The sequence below is a fragment of the Eublepharis macularius genome, chromosome 8 (genome assembly GCF_028583425.1).
Source record: "Eublepharis macularius isolate TG4126 chromosome 8, MPM_Emac_v1.0, whole genome shotgun sequence".
NCBI lineage: Eukaryota > Metazoa > Chordata > Lepidosauria > Squamata > Eublepharidae > Eublepharis > Eublepharis macularius.
Genome location: NC_072797.1, coordinates 102,194,245 through 102,217,152, shown reverse-complemented (window position 1 = coordinate 102,217,152; position 22,908 = coordinate 102,194,245).

The window sequence follows — 22,908 nt, the reverse complement described above, 5'->3', positions numbered from 1 at the left end:
GCACCAGTTGCCTGCCCTGTCGAAGATGAAAAAAGGCAGACTTGGCAACAGTCATGACCTGGGCCTCCATTGAAAGTGTAGCATCCAAGGTCACACCCAGACTCCTCACCATCAGGGAAGGTTTCAATTGTACCCCATCGAGGGCTGGGAGCCGGTTCCCAGCTCGATTGCCCCATGTTCCAGACACAGAACCTCTGTCTTCAGGGGATTCAATTTCAGGCGACTCTGATGTAACCATACCATCACAGCCTCAAGACCCTTGACCAAGGAATCCAAAGCCAGATCGGACTGGCCATCTGTAATGATTCCAAGTAAATGTGTGCATGTATCTTTAAATGCTTGATGAGATAGGTGAAGAGTGGGGGGTGAAGGAAATGGATGAGTGAGTGATATGATTGGTTGAGGACTGAGAGGGTGGGTGGAGTGAATGCAGTTTGAGACAGAGTAGAGAGAATATTTTCAGTTAGAAGAAAGCAGGCTAGCTGTGTGCTGCCTGAATATGTTGAAGTAGTTATGAGAGAAATGTAACCTGTGTGGAACCTGAACTGAGCATATTTGTGAAAGGACACTCAGTCAGGGAAAGAGAGGCCAGCTGTGTGAATGAGAGTAAATGAAGTAACTTTAAGAACCGAGAACTACGTTTATGAAACCGATACGCTTCTTGACTAAATAAAAGTTTATTTTTGTTTTGTTATATCCCAGTGTAGCTGTCATTGCTATACCCCATTCCTATCTTCAGGGCCACATAGAACCACGAAGGAGCCTGACGCTTAGGAACGTTACCAAAGGGAAAATTTAAATAAAATATCTTGGAATAAAATATTCCGGGTGGCAGCAGACTACCCAGAGGGTTAAGGGATAGATTAAAAGAAAAATCTACCCTAAAGAAAGTAAAGGTCATAACACCATCCATCAGCAGATAGAGCTGAGTGTCATCCGCATACCGGTGACAACCTAGCCGAAAGCTGCGGACTAACCAGGCAAGGGGGCACATATAGATGTTAAATAGCATCGGGGAAAGAATCACCCCCTGAGGGATGCCACATACCAAAGAATGGTAAGTGCCCGAGTGCCACCCTGTCTTAGATTGTGAAGGAAGGAGTTCAGCCATTGCAGGGCTGTTCCACGAATCCCCACATCGGCAAGGCAGCGGGTCAGAAGATTATGATTGATCATGTCAAATGCTGCTGTAAGATCTAAAAGTATCAGCAGTGCCGACCCACTCCGGTCCAGGTGTCGCCACAGATCATCTGTGAGGGCAACCAGAGCCGTCTCTATACCATGGCCAGGCCTGAAGCTGGACTGGAATGGATCCAGGATAGAGGCATCACCCAGGTATACCTGCAGCTGTTCCGCTACCACCCTCTCAATTACCTTACCCAGGAACGGAATATTCGAAACTGGGCAATAATTGGCTGGATCAGCAGGATCCAGTGATGGTTTCTTTAATAAGGACCGTTCCACTGCCTCTTTCAGTGAGTCTGGAAAAAACCCAGAACTCAGAGAAAGATTAATGATGTCAGCTAATGGTGCCCAAATCCCATCACCACCACTTTTCACCAGCCATGATGGGCATGGGTCCAGTGGGCACATGGTAGGTTTCACAGCATGCAGGACCCTGCCCACCTCCTCCTGGGAGAGTGACCTGAATTGATCTAATATCAGCCCTGAGGACAACCAAGGGGCCTCCAGTACACATACTGCATCAACTGTGGTGGACAGATCCTGGCGGAGTGACAAGATCTTATCCGCAAAATAGTCTCCAAAAGCCTCACAGCTTATTACCGAATTTACATTTTTATTTGTCCCATGTGTGAGGGACGTTAAAGACCAAATCACTCTGGAAAGTTGTGCTGGGCGAGAACTAGTGGACACAGTGGAAGCTGCATAGTAGTCTCTCTTTGCAGCTTTCACTGCCATCTCATAGGCCTTCATAAATGTCCTATAAGATGTTCTTGTCACTTCATCATGGAGTCGCCGCCACACTCGCTCTAGCTGTCTCAGTTCCCATTTGATTTGTTGTAGCTCATCAGTATACCAAGGAGCTACTCTAGTTCAGAGGTGGAGAGAGCGATGGGGAGCGATCTCATCAATAGCTTCAGAGAAACGGGCATTCCAGTCCTCTATCAGCTCATCCAATGAGCCACCAGGGGGCATCGGATCCTGCAGAGCGTTCTGCAATTCAATTGGATCCATTTGACTCCACAGGCGAGCATAAATCAGCTCGTTGCCCAAGCAGGAGGGGGTCATGGTGCCCAGACATGCCCTCAGGATGAGGTGGTCTGACCATGGCACTGCTATAGCTTCATCCAGATCCACCTGTATCCCAAACCCAAAGATCAAATCCAGTGTGTGTCCTGCTCGATGTGTGGGCATTGATACAAACTGGGAGAGTCCTAATGCTGCCATGGAGGCTATCATGTCCATGGCCTGTGAGGAGGTAGCATCATCGGCATGGACATTGATGTCCCCTAAGACCAGAAGCCTGGGGTACTCCACAGCCCAGCCAGCCACTGCCTCTAACAGGCCAGGCACAGCATCTGCTGGTGTGCTGGGCGATCGGTACACCAGAAAGATGGCTATAATCTCCTCGGCATCCCACACCAGGCCCACACAATCAATGCCAGCAATCTTTGGCAAGGGGAGCAGCCTGATGGAGAAAGACTCTCGAATGAGCACCACTACCCCAACAAGACATTTCCCAATATGTAAAACAAATATGAGAAACCTGTACCATAAATGTGTTGGAATATATGTGTGTTGCAAGGTCTGAGATTCAGTCATTATGGGGTTAATGTGTTTACATACCATGATATTGTTTAGATTGACCTGGAAGGGGAACCTGGCTCAAAGCCAATAATTTGCAAGCCCGCGAAACTTGAGAGTGTTTGTAAACTGTTATTGGTCAACAGGTCAGGTGATTTTCTTTCAGGGTCAAGAAGACAGAGGAAGAAGAAGATTCTCCATTCAGTTATCTCAGCTCTTTGTAACCAGTAGTGAGAATGTAGCTCCAGGCATTTGTTATTTTGTAGGCAATCCTGTTAACCTTTTTCCCTTTAGAAGTAAATGATTTTAAAAGCTAAACACGTGTGCTGACTCTCTATTGATTCAAGATCCATTGCACCTCTGAAGAAAAGCTATTTTTAACCTTTTTCCCCAACAAAGTGGACCAGTTGAAGTAATTATTAAGGTGAAAAAGATACTAGTGATTTGTGTATATTGTTCTTTGAATAACAGCAGTATGGTATGGCTTTGGATAGGCAATATGAGATCATTAACTCTCAAAAAAGGCAAACCTTATGAGTTATATCATCCTGCTTTCAGATAATACTGCCAGTCATTGCTGCATCTCAAAATAGTCTAGGAGACTCAAAGTTATCTCAGAAGTCTCAGTCAACTTGAGAGGAACAATCCTTACTGAAACTACTCCTTTTAGCTCTCCAGAGAGCCAGCTAAAAAGAAGAAACAAACAAAGTAACTGCAGACAAAAGTATCTCCTTTTCAAGAACAACATAATTCTCTCTCTCATTGTCTCACAGCAAACATGAGAAGGGGGTGGGAGTAGAAGACACTCTGTTGTGCCAGCCAGGAAAAAGGTGGGGAAATAGCTTCCAATGCTACAAAAAGAAACTTTTCAGCAACTTGAGGAAGCCAAGCAAGAAGTGAGAAGGAAAACAAAAGGGAAAAGGTGGGAAACTGCCCGAAGAAAAAAAGCGAAGAAAAAACCCCACTTCATAGAGCAAACTGTATCCCAGCAACACCAAAAGAAGATGGAAAACATTAAAATCTTCACTGCTATTCTGCTGTGTCTGGAAAGAAATGAGCAGAAAGTCAGCTTCATGGCTGCAATAAAAGGGAGGAAAGTAGGGAAATTCTGCTGTAGCAATGCGCAGAGCATACTTGCTGCAGAGGAACAAGTGCAGGGAAAAATACCTCTGCACTAGAACCTACAACTATATAGTCAAGCTTTTAAGGTTTCCTCAAAATCTGAAAATCCTTTAAAGAGTTATGATGACCTCGTCCAATCCTTAAGGCCACTTTTGGTAGGTGCTCGAGAGTGAAAACTGGTCAAGACCAATTTGTCATCTAAACCTTGGTTTGATCAAAGCTGTATTTGTGCTAAAAATGCTTTAATCTATGCCTATAAGCTAGCACTGAGAGCTGTTGAAAAGACCAGACAGGATGCGTATCGTTCTCTTTCATTTTTAAAAAAGCAATATAAATCACTGGTTGCCCACTGTAAGAAAGAACATACCAGAAAACTGTGGGCCAATATAACTGAAGCAACTACGAGCAAAAACTCAGTGGTGTTCTGGAAACTAGTGTCAAACCGCGCCTCCACAGCCGCCTCCCCCTTGGCTTCCTGTATCCCCACCAGATAAATGGACTTCTTTTTTCCAAAAAAATGTATGATGATCCTATTCAACCCCCTCCTGCCCTAACAATAGAAAATCTGGCCAAATGCCCCCCAGTTCATGTCGAAGAGGTAAAAGCTTATATTAGCCAGTTAAAGAATGCAAAAGCCCCTGGGCTTGATGGAATATCTCCAGAATTACTAAAAACAAATAAGGACTAGCCTCCCTATTTACTTATATTGATGAAACCGGCTACATCCCCAATGATTGGGGAATGACTATAGTAGTCCCCTTCCATAAGAAGGGAAAGAAGGAGGATCCATCCAATTATAGACCAATCAGCTTACTAAGCATTGTAAGCAAGTTGTCTACAAAACATCTGCTGAAGAAATTTTTAGACTGGCTAGAACAGGAGGATATAATTGCTGATGAGCAAGCTGGGTTTAGAGCTGGCAGGTCAACAATAGATCACTGCCTAGTAATGCAACACCTTGTAGAGAAATACGCTACAGGAGACCAAGCATCACTTTACCGGGCATTTGTTGATTTAAAAGCAGCTTTTGACACAGTCTCTAGAAATAGACTTTGGAGGAAACTGCAGGCCTCCTCTATTGATAGGCGACTGCTGTCCCTTTTGGGGGCTATGCACGAGCAAACTGCCCTGAGTAAGGTGCAGCCGAATTGGGCATTTGACTGACCCCATTCAAATTTACAGGCAGGTGTGCCTTCTGGCCCCCTTTCTGTTTATCTTCTACACCAACAATTTGGTAATCCTTTTGAATGACCCTGGATTGCACCCTCCCAAATTAGCAAATAGGCACATTCACGTACTGCTCTATGCAGATGATGCTGTATTACTTTCTAGGACCCCCATAGGGCTGAAACGAGCCCTAAAAAAAATCCCCCAATTCTGTGATACTGAACACCTTCTAACTAATTACCAAAAAACTAAGATCCTCGCTTTCGGTAAAAATCCAAAGATCAGACGATGGGAGCTTCAGGGGCATCAGTTAGAACAACTTACCAGCTTCCAATATTTGGGTGTAGTTTTGCAAGCCTCAGGTACCAAAACAACACATAGCAGCTTCATTGGTGATGTGGGAGAAAAAACAGCACACGGTATACTGAAATTCGATCGATCACAAGGGGGGCAGTATGTACCGGCTGCACTCAGTTTGTTTAAAGCCAAACCATTGGCCCAATTAGTATACGGATCATTCTTGGGGCTGCCATCCTCCTCTTTCTCTCAACTTGAGAGAGTGCACTCCAAATTCCTTAGAGCTCTATTACAAGTGCCCAAATGCATGCCTAACTCATGGGTTAGACTGGAAACAGGAATGTTAAGGGTAGAGGCCAGAATCACCATCCTTTCAATTTTCAAATGGCTGTCAGGACGTCTAAACCCGCAAGGTCTGCTCCCTCTGTTATTCCAAGACAAATTTCAATCTAATTGGCAAAAGGCGACTCTGAAATCCCTGGGAAAATTGGGTCTTTCCCCTCAAAGTTTGCTAGTCATGGGGTTAGACCGAGCAAAATCACTCATTAAGCAGAGAGTGACAGACATTGAAAGACAATGATTTACTTAGAGCACCAGGTTTTATTTCTTCAGATACTACTAAATATATTGCCGCTCCTGCAGCCTATTTTTACTTTCTTGAATCCGGTAACTCCAGAAGGGCATTTAGTTTAGCTAGAAGTTCAACTCTACTCTCTGCCATTCTGGAAGGAAAGTTTAAAGCTGTCCATTACTCTCTTAGGCTTTGCTCCTATCCCCTAAGAGAAATTGACTCAATGGAGCACATCTTCTTCAACTGCCCAAGTCATAGTAAAATTAGAGCAGAAACCATCAGTCCAGTAGTAGAAAGATTCCCTGGAAGTTCAAATAAAATCAAACTTGATTATCTTTTGTCTGTTCGGAATCACCAGACAACACATCAAGTAGCAAGATTCTGTGGCCAGGTCTACAAGCAACGTAAATTGCATAAGGCAGACCGAATGTATTTTAACCTTTTAAACAACTAATTTATGATCTTATTTTTTTACTCTTATATTTATTCATCGTTCTTCCCCTGTATCCAGTCTCGACTGTTTTTAAACTGATTTGCAAATGGTTTTATATGTACTGGTCGCAGACTGTAATAATAAACTTGACTTGACTACCCCTGCACTAAGAACAGCAGAAATACCTGAACCTACTTCATGGGATGAATTATCCTAGCTACCACCAGAAGACGCTGAGAAATGGAGAAAAGCGGAGGGCATGGTGTCGGTGTTGAAGAGAATGATAGCACATTGAAAGAGCTCCGTCTCTCCCATGCCTGAAATTTAAAATTTATGTTGGAAGGGTAAAGTAAAAATATTTACCCTTCCAACGTAAAGATACACTAAGAGATCCGAAAGGCAGATTCATATTTATTAAAGGCACTATAGAAAACCAAACTTACACATTTGGCTCAATTTATGCCCCAAACCAAGACAGCCTAATGAAATTCTAAAACAAAGTTCATTAGAATACACATGTATCACTTAGTATAATTTGCTCTAAACCATATTTTCATGACAAACCCACAGAAACAGCAGCAACATAATCTAAGAGTATAATGGAGAGCAACAAATAGAAACAGAAGGATTAAAAGTATCCTGCTCAGTAGGTTGGAGGCAAGTTCTGACGACAACAGGGTCAACAACAAAGATTCTCAGGTCAAACTCCATGGTCAAGTAACAGATTCCAAAATCAAAGACTGTGACCCACCAAGGCTCAGGCAGCCAGAACCGAAGAGCTCACCAACAGCCAAGTCCAGAATACCACAATTGTGACTAGCTAATCCCATGCTAGCTGCGGCCTTATAAAGGGAGTTTCTCCTACAGGTGAGGCTGGGTTCATTAAGCTTCTTTCTCCAAGCTGGCTCACCTCTGCTACTCAGGAGGAGTAGATCAGATCCTGTACTGGCTCTCCTGACATTTCCTCAGCAGGGGGAAGGCCGTGGGCTGCCAGGCATGCGCTCCTGTGCTTGGTCCATGCCTCTGCCCTTACCCTCAGCCTTTGCTGCTCCTGGGGTTCTTTGGGAGACAGTGGCAGGTCTGGCAGCAGGCAGGTCCATGCTAAGGCCGCCTGGCTTGATGACACTGTGGTTGCCAACCCTCCTGGAGATCCGCACAAATTACAACTGATTTCCAAATGACAGAGTTTAACATTCTCCGAGACATGGAGGCTTCTTAGGCTGGCCTATGTGGAATTATACCCCACATAGGTACTACCTGACAATTGATGCCAACCCACCTAGAGAACTCCGAGAGTTACAAATGACTTTCAAATGACACGTTTTAATTATCTCAAACAGAATGGTGGCTTTGGAGTGTGGCTTCTGAGGAATTATACCCCACTGAGGACCCTCCATATTATGATTGCCGTACCTGGAGATCTCCTTCCATTTCAGCTGAACTCCATATGTCCTATTTTACGTAAATTGGAGACAATGGTGGTATTGGGTATGGGCAACTGGGGTGTCTGAAGCACCTCCTTACAGTAGTTGCCAACCCGCCTGGAGATCTGTTTCCGTTACAACTGAACTCCATATGGTGACATTATCTCTCTTGGAGACAATGGTGTCATTGGAGGTCAGTGCCTGTGGCATTATACCCCTCCGAAGCCCATCTTACTGTGCTTCCCAATATCCAGCTGGTATCATCTGGCCCATAATTTAAACCCTATCCTCTGCTGCCAACAGGAACAGCTCCCTGCCCTCCTCTAAGTGACAGCCCTTCAAATACTTAAAGAGACCAATCATGTCCCCCTATGACATCATGCAATTTGGATGTTATGCCTCTGTTGACAGACCCCAAGATCGCACTCACCTTTTTTGTCACTTCATCACACTGGCTGCTCATATTTAACTTACGTTCCATCAGAACCTCATGATCTTGTTTACACACACTGCTAACCAGAAGTGTATCCCCCATCCAGTATGTGCAGGGCCAGTGCCAGAGGTTCTGGCACCCGAGGCGGCGTGCACACGCTCTGCGCGCGCGCGCCTGCCACGGACTGCGTGATGACATCATCGCAGATGTCATCACGCGCCGCAGGCGGGCTGGGCAGCTCACGGAGCCCCGAGCACAGAAGCTTCAAGCTGCTGCTGGGGCGGCGCGCGGATGCTGCTCTGTGCACCGCCCCAGCAACAGCTCATGGCTTCTGCGCCCGGTTGGGGCAGAGGAGCGCACAGTGGAGCTGGTGTGGCTGGCTGCAGCAGCAGCCGCAGCCAGCCAGCCAGCCCCGTGCTGCCGCCGCCACATGCCCCAGACAAGCGCAGAAGCTGCGAGCCACTGCTGGGGCAGCGCGTGGAGGCTGCTCCATGCACCACCCCAGCAACAGCTCACGGCTTCTGCGACCGGCTGGGGTGGAGGAGCACACAGCGGAGCTGGCATGGCCGGCTGCAGCTGCTGCTGCAGCCAGCCAACCAGCTCCGTGCCGCCACCACCACGCACCCCAGCTGGGCACACAAGCCACGAGCCACTGCTGGGGCAGCGCCCAGAGGCTGCGCCCGGCTGGGGTGTGTGGCGGTGGCGGCAGCGGTGGCAGCATGGAGCTGGCTGGCTGGCTGCAGCAGTAGCTGCAGCCCAGTCATGCCAGCTTCGCTGCACACGCCTCCGCCCCCGACACCCCCTCTGGCGCCCCTCCAATGCCCGCGTGCCCGAGGCTACTGCCTACCTGGCCTCCATGGGCGCACCGGCCCTGAGTATGTGTGTTCCTCATTTTTGCTACCCAGATGTAGAACTTGGCACTTATCCTTGTTAAATTGCATCTTGTTCACATCCACCCACTTCTCCAATGTGTTCCGATCTCGTTGAATTCTATCCCTATCTACTGATTTTGTTTGCTGCTTCTCCCAATTCGATGTTATCTGCAAATTAATGCATAGCCCCTCCACACCCTCATCCAGATCATTTATAAAAATACTGAAAAGTACCAGGCCCAGGACCGAGCCCTGTGGCACCCCACTGGGCACCTTCCTCCATTCAGATGAAATGCATTGACATCTACTCTTTGAGTGCGGTTCTCCAATCAGTTCCCTATCCATCTAACTATCCTAGAGTCCAGTCCACAGTCCTCTAGTTTACCCATCAGAACATCATGAGGAACCTTGCCAAAAGCTTTACTGAAATCCAGATAAACTACATCAATTCTCAAGATCCAGTAAGCCTGTCACTTGATCATAGAAGGAGATGAGGTTGGTCTAGCAGGACTCATTGAGGACAAATCCATGCTGACCTGCATATCACTATGTTGTCCATCAGATGCTTGCATACAGACATGTTTAATATCTGTTCCAATATAAATTTTTTTGTCACTGCATCTCACTGGCTGCTCATATTTAACTTACATTCCATCTGAACCCCAAGATCAGCTGTAATTCAAGTAGAACTCTAGGCCCCATCTGGAGGTTGGCAATCTTATCCAGTCTCCTGCTCTTCAAATCAGCTCTGCTGTTCTCCTCTATATGCTTGAATCATCTCTCCATGCACTTACTGACGCTTTAGTCAAATCCCTCTCCAAATACCCACGCTTTGTGCAGCTTTCTGACCGACATGTCGCCAAGTTTTGTTCACATTCATCCACTGTTCTATGTTCACACACAGCCCCTTTCCATTATTGTTGCATTCACCTTCATTTTGACCCACTGACTGAATTGATCTATGGGGAAGCAGTTTCCTTTGTTTGGTTGATTATATATATCAACTAGCTTGATGCCCGTGCTTCGCTATGGTATGCTGTGGATTATCAGTAGAGTGAAGATAATCCACTATTTTCTCCATGGTGAAGATAACCCACACTTTCTGGTACAACTGGTGCAATTTTGGAAGTCTGTCTTGTTTCCAGTATAACGCAAGAAGCATTTTCGCTGCAGCTAATAACAAGAGTATTCAGTTTCTCCTGATCGTTGGTACTGTTGGGTCTTCCCAGAGACCCAGAAGGATTGTCTCAGGATTTTTAGGTACATCACAGCCTGTGATTTCTGTAACAGACTTAAGTCCCAGAATGACGGGATTTTAGGGCACGTCCACGAGAGATGAATATAATCTCCAATTTGGCCGCATTGCTTCCAACAAAGCGGGGCTATAGTAGGATTAAGGTGATGGAGGGAACTAGGTGTCACGTACCATCTTGACATTATTTTAAAAGATGACATTTTAATATTGATTGCTTTAGTTTTTAGGTGCCTGCCTGACCAAATCAGGGCCCATTGGTTGTCCGTTAGTATGTTCTTGCAATCCCTATTCCATTTCATTTGGAATTGCAATTGGTTGGCTACTTATAAGGTGTGATAGTTGTAAGTATGTTCTTGCAATCCCTATTCCATTTCATTTGGAATTGCAATTGGTTGGCTGCTTATAAGGTGTGATAGTTGTAAGTATTGGTACCATGGCAAGGTATCTGCTGCATCTTTTTCAGTTTGCCCTTTTCTTAGGATGGCCCCTTGTTTGGTTATATCCATAATTCTACTTTTCTTAAGTATCTTCCATTTCTGGAATGAGATTAAATCCTTTCCAGGTGGAAACCAAGATTGGTCCAGGAAGGATGATAACGGAGAAGGAGTGGGGGCTAGATACTGCCTTACCCTGTCCCAAGTTATTAGAGTAGATTTCAGGAAAGGATTGGTAAATGTTTGAACTGGTCTACTTTTATGATCTGTCCAGATTTTATCTTTTATGTCATGTCATGTTTTAAATCAGGTATAGCCAATCCACCTCTATTGGAGGCACGTTTCATGGTTGAGAAGTTGATTCTAGGGTGTTTGTTAGCCCAGATAAATTTATTTATGAGACTTTGCCATGATTGGATATCTTGATCCATGAGATGAATAGGCAGCATACGAAAGTTAAATAAGAAAAGAGGTAAAATCATGGCTTTGACTAGCAGTATTTTTTCAGCCCAGGACAAATTTAACTTTTCCCAATCCTTAAACTTATTTTTAACCCTTACCTCCAGGGGTTTAAAATTAGAATCTTTTAGATTGGCTAAATTTAAGGGAATCGTGATACCTAAATATTCCCAATTATTACAAATCCAGTGGTATTCAAAAGTAGAAGCTATATGTGAACGTATGGCTGGGGTTAGATTAAGAGGGTAAATTTCAGACTTGGATTTATTAATTTTGAGGCCTGATAGTTGCCCAAATTTATACAAGGTATTTTCCAGGGGAGTTAATGAGGCAAGTGGGTTAACAATATAGAGTACCATGTCATCCGCAAAGAGGGAGACTTTATATTCGTGTTTTTTTATTCTAACACCTGCAATCTCAGATGTTTGTCTTATGGTTTCTGCCAACGGTTTGATAGAGAGGGCAAACAATAATGGGGAGAGGGGACATCCTTGCCGGGTCCCTCTAGTTACCTTGATGCTCTTTGATATCATTCCATTTATTTTCAGTTGAGCCGTAGGGTTGGCATAAAGCAAACTGATCAAGCGTATAAAGGATGGGCCAAAACCCATTTTTGACAGGAGTTTCAAAAGAAAATTAGTTTCTAAGCTGTCAAAAGCCTTTTCTGTGTCCAATGCCAATAACAGTGCCTCATTTTGGTTAGTATTACAGTAGTTGATAATATTAAGAGACTTACGTACATTATCTGTGATGTTTCTATTCGGGATGAAGCCAGTTTGGTCAGGGTGGACATCCTGGTTTACGATTTTGTTCAATCTATTGACTAGTATTGCTATAAAGATTTTTGCATCCTGATTTAACAGGGAAATTGGACAATAGGATGCTGGCAAGGTGGCATCTTTCCCTTTTTTGGGAATCACAATGACTGAAGCTTCATACCAGGACTGGGGAAAGATACCCTGTGAAAGAATTGTGTTGCAGGTCAGTCTCAATGGTTCCACTAGAATGTGCTTAAAACTTCTATAGAATTCTGCAGGGAAACCATCCCTGCCCAGGGTTTTATTAAGTTTGAGCTTTTAAATGATCGCTGTGATTTCCTGAGTGGAAATGGGAGAGTCTAAAAATTCCCTATGTGCTATAGTGAGTTGCTTTAAAGAAGTACAGGAAGCTAGAAAATTGTCCATTTCTGATGGAAGGGGATTTGTGGTTTTATAAAGATTAGAGTAAAAAGCATGGAATACTTCCAAAATTTCTCTATTGTTGGAAGTATAAGCCTTCTTGCTTTTTTTGATTAGGTGAATTTGTTGAGAGGAGGCTTTTCTTTTAACCTTCTAAGCAAGCAAACACAGTGTCTTAGAATTGCTGTGCCAGTATTTCTGTTTCAAAAAAAGTAAATTCTTTTTTATATTGGAGGACTCCAGCATTTCAAGCTTTTTCCGTTCTAGCAATAATTGTTTATAAGCCTTTTTACTATTGTATTTTTTGTGTATGTATTCTAATACTTGGATTTTATTTAGGATGTCTAATCTAAATTTTTCTTTCTTTCTTATAGAATGAAGCTAAAGAAATGATCTTCCCTCTAGCCACTGCCTTCATGGCGTCCAAATTGTTGCCTGAGCAACTTCTCCTACAACATTTTTCCTTAAAATAATTCACAAGCATTTTCTCTATTTCTTTGTGGATAGTTGGATTCAATAAAAGGGATTTATTTAACAGCCAATGTGATTCATGTCTCATTTTTCTGCCAAATCTAGTTGACTTTCCACCCATGCATGATCTGACCAAATTTTACTGCTTATACTAGAGGAGGTAAGGTTTTGATAAATTTTACGCGAGGCGTAAAATTCTTGTGTGAACCTGGTGGTGAGCAGAAAAGAAGGTGAAATCTTTTTCTTGCCTGTGTTGATTACGCCATACATCTTTAAGAGCAAATTTATCAAATAGAAGTTGCAGGTTTGATTGACGTGGTTTTTTCCTAAGACGACTCATATCATTCTGGGACCGGTCTAAATTAAAATCTGCAATACAGTTAAAATCCCCCCCAACAGAATTTCCCCTTCCGCAAACATGCATAAGCTGGATATGGTTTCATGAGGAAAATCAAGTTGTTTATCATTTGGCGCATATATAGAGGCTAAAGTTATCTTTGTTTCTTCCAGAGTCCCCTTAATAAATATAAATCTTCCTCTTGGGTCAACTTTGGAGTCTAGCCACTGAAATTTAACATTTCTCGAAAACAAAATTGCAACCCCCCCCCTAGTGTTTGATGAGCCGGGGGCTTGGAATTGCATATTAAACCTGTTAGATCTCAGTATCTGAGGCATTTCCTTTTTATAATGGGTCTCCTGCAGAAATAATATGTCTGCATTCTGTTTTGCTAGCACTGTGGAGACACGTTTGAGTTTTATGGCATTGTTTAAACCTCTGCAGTTAAAAGTAAGAATTTTAATTCTGTCCATCATAGTGTACTAGCATTTAAAAGAATTTCAGTGTTAAACACAAATTGTAGAGTCAACCCCAAGAAACAAAGCATTTGTAATGTTAGAGATGCACCTCCCTTAGCTTTACATAACTGAACAGAAGTGTCTGAAAATAAATGATCGTTCCAAGGATTAACCTCAACAATACAATCCAGTACCCAACTCCCCCCAACAAACAACATCACAAACTTAACTGTCATAACCCTCTGCTCACTTAAAACAAGGAGCAATCACACCAGAGGCACAAAGTTAGACACTCTGTGCAATGGGTAGAGAGGAGAGGAGACTCCCCCTCTCTATGTCTGGAGGTCCCTAAGAAAAACTGGGAACAGTAATGAGAACCAGGTGATTCCCCCCTCCCCCCACCGACCATAGGACTAATAGTAAAGGATAGAGCTGCAGATAAAGGTAAACGAGATAAGTCACATAGTGATAGTAGGTGCGTGTTTCTTTCTGTAGAGACAAACGGGACAGGGTAAAAGCTGGAACGAGACGGAAGAGGCCGGAACGGGCACTAAAGAAATGCCAGTGCCACAAAAAAGAGAAGGATGTGTTAGAGACACTCCAGAACAATATTTTAGAAATGAAAACTCTGGACTGGCACCCTTCAATTAACCCTTTCCATGCCAAAAAGCTCCAGTGCCACAAAAGGCCAGTGCCACAAAAAACAGTGGGATGTGTTAGAGACACTCCAGAACAATATTTTAGAAATGAAAACTCTGGACTGGCACCCTTCAATTAACCCTTTCCATGTGAAAAAGCTCCCGGAACAGCACAAAACAGCCCGGAATGGGCACTAAAGAAACGCCAGTGCCACAAAAAACAGTGGGATGTGTTAGAGACACTCCAGAACAATATTTTAGAAATGAAAACTCTGGACTGGCACCCTTCAATTAACCCTTTCCATGTGAAAAAGCTCCCGGAACAGCACAAAACAGCCCGGAATGGGCACTAAAGAAACGCCAGTGCCACAAAAAACAGTGGGATGTGTTAGAGACACTCCAGAACAATATTTTAGAAATGAAAACTCTGGACTGGCACCCTTCAATTAACCCTTTCCATGCCAAAAAGCTCCTGGAACAGCACAAAACAGCCCGGAACGGGCACTAAGAAAAGGCCAGCGCCACAAAAAACAGTGGGATGTGTTAGAGACACTCCAGAACAATATTTTAGAAATGAAAACTCTGGACTGGCACCCTTCAATTAACCCTTTCTATGCCAATATGCTCACGGAACAGCACAAAACAGACTGCAGTTTTCTGCAGACTCGGGACTGAAAGCACACCCAGACCATGTTTTTCGCTTCCCTCCACCCCAACAATTATCTGTTGGTAGCCTGGGACTTAGCCTCAGGCGAAGAGGAGTTACCTGGCTGGATGGTCCAAGTAACAATCAAAAAATATGTCCTATTTTTTCAGTTATTTATTTGTTTATTTGAAAAAAAAATTAAGAGATGTCTGATTAATATATATAATAAACCAAAAAAAGGAACCCACTTTAAGGATTGCTTCCCATAGACCAATTCAGTTAGAGGGTCAAAATGAAGGTGAGTGGAAAAATGATGCGAAGGGTGTGTGTGTTTGTACAGTGAACAGTGGGTTAATGTGAACAAAATCAGTGATGCAAAAATTCGTGACAGCTTGGTTGGAAAGCTGCATGAAGTATTGGTATCTGAAGAGGGTTTTGACTAAAGTGTCAGCAGGTGCTTGGAGAGACGGTTCAAGCATACAGGAGGGAACAGCAGAGCTGATTTGAAGAGAAGGAGACTGGGTAAGGTTGCAACCTCCAGATAGAGCCTGGAGTTCTCCTGGAATTACAGCTGATCTCCAGATAAGAGAGATCAACTCCCCTGGAATAGCTGCTTTGGAGGGAGGACTCTATGACATTATATGCCACCGAGGTTCCTTTCCTTCCTAAACCACACCATCCTCTGATATTACCCCCAAATCTGCTGGCACAAGCAGGAGTCAGCAACTGTAAGACTGGGGAGGCTGAGAATGGTGAAGCAGCAAATATCATACTCTAGAATGTAACAGATAAAGGGCTTCTAAGCAAGATCAGGTTTGCCATTATGGCCTCTAGGAGAAAATTTCCTATGGGATGGTGGTCTGGGGTACCACTTGTCTGCACACAACACACACACACGCCAGTGCCCAGGCAGCCAGGAGGGCCAATAAGGTTGGCTAGGCAAGAATCAGCCAGTGGTCTAGTGGTGCAGAAAAGCCTGGTGCTGCAGCTGCTGCCTATCCTCCTCACTTGGCTTGCCTTTGCCTCAGTTGCCCCATCAGTGATCCCTCTTGATCAGAGACACCAGCCACAGATGACCAATGATGAGGCAAGTGAGGCAAAGACGAGCCGAGGGAGACAGGCAGCAATAGTCCTTGGCTGTGGTGCTGCCTCCTGCTGCTGGCTTGTACTTGCATATTAGCCCATTATCTGTTGGATCTCCTCCAGATGAGGCAGTGTTGATGGAAGAGGGATGGGACCAATGGTGAAGAACCATTTTCCATGGCTTCTTTGGCAACCCTGTCCACCCCCGTTGCCACGTCATAAAGATGATCCATTTCAGTGTGGTTGTTGCCCTCATCATGGCAGACTAAGATCATTTGTTGCCCTGATGAATGGCCTACACTGAACGTCTTATTTGGAAACTGCATCCTTGTTTGTTTTCCTGTACTTCTTAGTGCCTTTTGATATTGTTGACAATGCCATCCTGTGATAGAACAGCATTTATATTTGCTAACACTGTGACCTGGAACCAGGTATTTGGGACACAGGGAAGTTTAAATCCCAAACATCTGTCTGCCATGCAGCCACAAAGAGGTAGATAGATAACATGCACAAATGATGTCTTCTTCACCCACTGGTTTGTAAAGTGTGGGGCGGCGGGGCGGGGGGCGTCGGGGGGAGCGGCGCAGCCGCGACCCCCGGGGGCCTGGCTGTCTTTGTCTTTGTCTTCGTCTTCGTCTTCGTCTTCGTCTTCGGATGGGGATGGGGATGGGGATGGGGATGGGGATGGGGATGGGGATGGGGATGGGGATGGGGATGGGGATGGGGATGGGGATGGGGATGGGGAATTTTATTTTTGGCAACCTCTTCTACATGCAAAACTTTTTTGGTACAAAGTTGTAATGTTATAAAATGGTAAAAATTTCATAAAATTGTAATTTTACAAACAATCCAACTCAAATGAGTTTATAGATAATTCAAACAGTATTGCTTCTATAATCATATTAGGCATAAATATTAAACATAACTTTTAAACATTAAGTAAAAAGTATTAAATACTCGGTAGAGATGGGTTGAAGGTTTTATCTTAAATCCTGAGCAGCTTGAAACCTTCAAGTGAGAACTGAAAACACGTTTCTCTGTTTTAGAGAAACTGCTTTTCAGTACAAAATAAACGGGATGTATGTTTTTCTTGCACTCTTCCAACCAGGAGACAGTCTCCTCCTAAGAGTTTAATGGCTTCTTTCATTAACAAACGCTAGTCGTTTTCATTACGTGAGGTATCTAAATATAAATGTTCATTTAAATAAAACATAGAAAAATAGAACAGATGAACACAACAAGAATTAAGTTTCCTAACATTTCTTAATGAAATCTAACTCAGTCAGATTAACGATGAAATGCATTCAAGTTACCGTAGCACATATTACAAGGGTACGTTTCCTGCCTAGATCTTCATGAGATTTCTTTTGGCCAAAACCCTGATCTGCTATTTGGATTACCGTTTTTATATATTATCTTATGCGGAAATCTAAGATCTTTTCATATGATAACAAAGATAAATATCAAACCAATCATAATTTAATTCTTTTTTACTATTTCCAATCATGTGACATTCTACCTAGCCAAAAGTACCGCTATGCCCAGCTGTAAGATAAGTGATATGGATAGTAAAAATGACAGGAAAAGTTACATGACCAGATCATCCTTGGTCTCTGCTAACAATTACAGGACATGTATCTGATACTGTTCACTATTTTTAATTGGCTGTCAAAGATGAAGCACCAGTTATACACCATACTAGAAAAAGAACTACAGTGATGTTCATACAGCGTTATTTAGAATGCATATGTTTCACAAAGTATGTGTTCTAAACCATAATCAGCAGTCTACTGGTTTGAATCCCACTACTGGCATGAGCTCAATAGGTGGCCTTGGGCCAGCCACTCCTCTCAGCCCCAGCTCCATTGTGGGGATAAGAATAACACTAACTTTTTCACTGCTCTGGGTGAGGCACTAATATGTGTAGAAGAGCGGTATATAAGCACAGTTATTATTATTTATATTTCCATGACACCATCCCTGTGAAATTAAGTATTTTGATAAATATGAAAGTGATACAAAATATAAATGCATTGCATAATGTGTGAGTGTACATATACAAACTTTAAAAATTGTATTGGATAATACCGCAAAGCATGATTACTGAGAAAGCTGCTTTCACTGCTTTCAGTGTGGAGAGCTGCTTGTAGATCAAAACAACCTGACGAGCTGTCTTCATGCAGAGTACACTTGATTCTCTTGGCTTTCAATTCTGCTTTCGTTCAGCATGGGTAAATCAATGTGTCAGCAGCAAACATTTGTATCACTCCTCTCTGAATGACCTTTTAAATTTTACTGCCTATCGTGTCAAAGCAATTAAAATTAATAATACAGTTACTAAGCTGCTAAGATCAATTAATGGCTCTTAGGCTTTATCTATTGATCTAGTGACATCTTCAAAACCCACTGGTAACACACTATACATACTTCTCTTCTATCCACAATATATACACAAGGATTGATTACATATTCTTATCTTCTAAATTACATATTTAAATGACATATTCTTATCTCCTAAATTAATTAGTCAAACTCTTACATCAAGGATTGGTGACAAGTTGTGGACAGACTATGCTTGGACAGAATGTACACTGAGAATAAATGACATCAAACAAATTGGAAACTAAATAAATCACTTTTATTTAACAAATAAATTTCTTCTGAAGTCTCTTTAGAAATTAAACAATAGAAACAAACTATGTGGCATTCCTCAAATCCACGTGTAGGATGCTATGGAAGTGGTACTTAGAGGGAAATTAATCTCCGTTGCCTCCTGTCATGAAGAGCAAAAAGAAAACATTAGAAATGAAATGATATCCAGAATAAGAAAACTGGAAGATGAACACAAAAAAGGCCACCCAATCTATAAACTTGCTTGCATGAAAATTAGAGGGAAAAACCTCCTCACATTCTATACAAGCTATTAAAGGCACCCAGGAAAAACTCAAACTAATTCTGTAAAATTAGCCGATGTATTTGCTGAATACTACCAAACCATTTGTACATCAGACAATCCTGACACTAATCATATTTTAAATTATTTATCATCACAGGAAATTTGGAAAAAAACCTCACAAGAACATAAACAATATCTGGACCAACCAGTCACAACAGAAGATGTTACAGTCACTATCAGATCCTTGAAAAAAATAACAAAGCTTCAGACAGGGATGGATTCCCTGCCAAATGTTTACAAAAAAATACATTCACCTACTTTCAACTCCACTAACTGCCACATGCAACTCTGTTATGTTAGGAGGTAGCATCCCTCTATCTTGGTCAGAGGCTGAAATAGTAGTTACTCCAAAAAAGGACAACGATATTACAAATACTAAATCTTCTCAACCAATACCCTTACTGAATCAAGACCAAAAGATCTTTACAAGCATATTTGCCAAAACATTGTCTAAATTTAAATAACCAACTACATTCACCTTGACCAGACAATACACGTAACACTTTAACTATAATTAATTTCTGTGAAGCATACAAAACCCCTGCATTACTTCCGACCTTTGATATAGAGAAGGCATTTCATTAAGTGGAAATACCATATCTAAAACTTTTACTTCAAAAAATGGGTTTTGGCGACCAATTCTAAAATGCCATTAATGCTCTCTATCTTTCTCCAAAAGCTACAGTTAGGACTAACAATGTACATTCAATAGATATCCATATAGCAAGGGGAACTAGACAAGGCTGTCCCCTTTCCCCATTTCTGTTTGCCATAACTATAGACAGGGCCAATGCTACCATTAGACCAACTAGGCAGCCGCCTTGGGCACAGACCTCAAGAGGGGCATAGTTTTAAACAGATTACTTTCTTGAAAAAAATGCAACTGAGGAAACCTATTGAGCACCCCCTAAATGGTCCTGTCCACAGACATCAAGCAGCTCAAAAGCTCACCATAACTTTTTTATTTATTTATTTATTTATTTGATGTATACCCTGCCCTCCTCACAGATGGGCTAAGGGTGTCTAACAACATTAAAAAATACATTAAAATCACAGAAACATAAAATCAATAATATTTTTTTTAAATAATTAAAATAGTCCAGGAGCAGGCTATTTAAACAAATATTGGCAGTCCGTATACAGGCATGGCAGATGGCTGAGGGCAGCTCCGGAAGAAATGGTGGTCTTAGATGGAAGAAGAAGGACACTCGCTGGCACTCAGCCAAAGGCCCAGCAGAACATCTCCGTTTTACAAGCCCTGCAAAACTGTAACAGGTCCCACAGGGCCCAGATCTCCAGCGGGAGAGCATTCCACCAGGCCAGGGCCAGGGCAGAAAAAGCCCTCGCCCTGGTTGAGGCCTGATGGATGACCTTTGGGCCAGGGACCACCAGGAGTTGCTTGTCTGCAGAGCGCAACACCCTGCAGGGGACGTAATGGAAGAGGCGGTCCCGCAGGTATGGAGGTCCCAGTCCATGAAGGGCTTTAAATACCAAGGTTAACACCTTGAACCGGATCTGGAACTCCACTGGAAGCCAGTGCAGCTGGCACAGCACATGATGAATGTGCGCTTGGATGGGCGTTCCGGTAAGGATGGGTGCCGTTGCATTCTGGATCAGCTGTAACCTCCGGGTCAGACCCAAGGGCAGTCCAGGATAGAGTGAGTTGCAGTAGTCTAGCCTGGAGGTGACCGTTGCATGGATTACTGTGGCCAGGTCCTGTGGTGAAAGATAGGGCGCCAGTTGCCTGCCCTGTCGAAGATGAAAAAAGGCAGACCTGGCAACAGTCATGACCTGGGCCTCCATTGAAAGTGTAGCATCCAAGGTCACACCCAGACTCCTCACCATCAGGGAAGGTTTCAATTGTACCCCATCAACAGCTGGGAGCCGGTTCCCAGCTCGATTGCCCCACGATCCAGACACAGAACCTCTGTCTTCAGGGGATTCAATTTCAGGCGACTCTGATGTAACCATACCGTCACAGCCTCAAGACCCTTGACCAAGGAATCCAAAGCAAGATCGGACTGGCCATCTGTAATGATTCCAAGTAAATGTGTGCATGTATCTTTAAATGCTTGATGAGCTAGGTGAAGAGTGGGGGGTGAAGGAGATGGATGAGTGAGTGATATGTGTCAGGCTATGGCATTCCAGACTTGATAGTCTGTTTCACTCCTTTCTGCAAGAAGACGAGGTCTTTTGATTTCAAAAGGTTTATTGTGAAAGACAGCATTCAAGTCCAGATGTGCATATTCCAGGATTAGAGATCCTGGCCAAGCAAAGCGTTGCTAGGAATGAATCATAGAGCCCAGCCTCCCCCCCCCCCCCAAGTTCATACAGCAAAACTTCTCAGAGGTGCGCTGAGCTGGCCAAGGTCGAAACAGCAGATAAGACAGGATCCTTTCCCATGGAATCGGCTCCTTGCAGGTGTTGCCTGGAGGGAAAGAAGTCTAAACACTACACGATTAAATATGGCGTTACTTAGGTTAAAACAGTTTCTGACAATATGATTGGTTGAGGACTGAGAGGGTGGGTGGAGTGAATGCAGTTTGAGACTGAGAGTAGAGAGAAAATTTTTAGTCAGAAGAAAGCAGGCTAGCTGTGTGCTGCCTGAATATGTTGAAGTGTTTATGAGAGAAATATAACCTGTGTGTAACCTGAACTGAGCATGTTTGTGAAAGGACACTCAGTCAGGGAAAGAGAGGCCAGCTGTGCGAATGAGAGTAAATGAAGTAACTTTAAGAACCGAGAACTACGTTTATGAAACCGATACACTTCTCGAATAAATAAAAGCTTATTTTTGTTTTGCTATATCCCAGTGTAGCTGTCATTGCTATATCCCATTCCTATCTTCAGGGCCACATAGAACCACGAAGGAGCCTGACGCTTAGGAACGTTACCAAAGGGAAAATTTAAATAAAATATCTTGGAATAAAATATTCCGGGTGGCAGCAGACTACCCAGAGGGTTAAGGGATAGATTAAAAGAAAAATCTACCCTAAAGAAAGTAAAGGTCATAACACCATCCATCAGCAGATAGAGCTGAGCGTCATCCGCATACCAGTGACAACCTAGCCCAAAGCTGCGGGCTAACGGGGCAAGGGGGCACATATAGATGTTAAATAGCATCGGGGAAAGAATCGCCCCCTGAGGGATGCCACATACCAAAGAATGGTAAGCAGACATCTGTTCCCTGAGTGCCACCCTCTGTCCTAGATTGTGAAGGAAGGAGTTCAGCCATTGCAGGGCTGTTCCACGAATCCCCACATCGGCAAGGCAATGGGTCAGAAGATTATGATTGACCATGTCAAATGCTGCTGTAAGATCTAAAAGTATCAGCAGTGCCGACCCACTCCGGTCCAGGTGTCGCCGCAGATCATCTGTGAGGGCAACCAGAGCCGTCTCTGTACCATGGCCAGGCCTGAAGCTGGACTGGAATGGATCCAGGATAGAGGCATCACCCAGGTATACCTGCAGCTGTTCTGCTACCGCCCTCTCAATTACTCAAAGTTATCTCAGACGTCTCAGTCAACTTGAGAGGAACAATCCTTAGTGAAACTACTCCTTTTTAGCTCTCCAGAGAGCCAGCTAAAAAGAAGAAAACAAACAAATTAAGTACCTGCAGACAAAAGTATCTCCTTTTCAAGTACAACACAATTCTCTCTCTCATTGTCTCACAGCAAACATGAGAAGGGGGTGGGAGTAGAAGACACTCTGTTGTGCCAGCCAGGAAAAAGGTGGGGAAATAGCTTCCAATGCTACAAAAAGAAACTTTTCAGCAACTTGAGGAAGCCAAGCAAGAAGTGAGAGAAGGAACACAAAAGGGAAAAGGTGGGAAACTGCCTCCAGAGCTAAGAAAAAAACCCACTTAGAGCAAACTGTATCCCCAGCAACACCAAGAGAAGAGGCAGAGT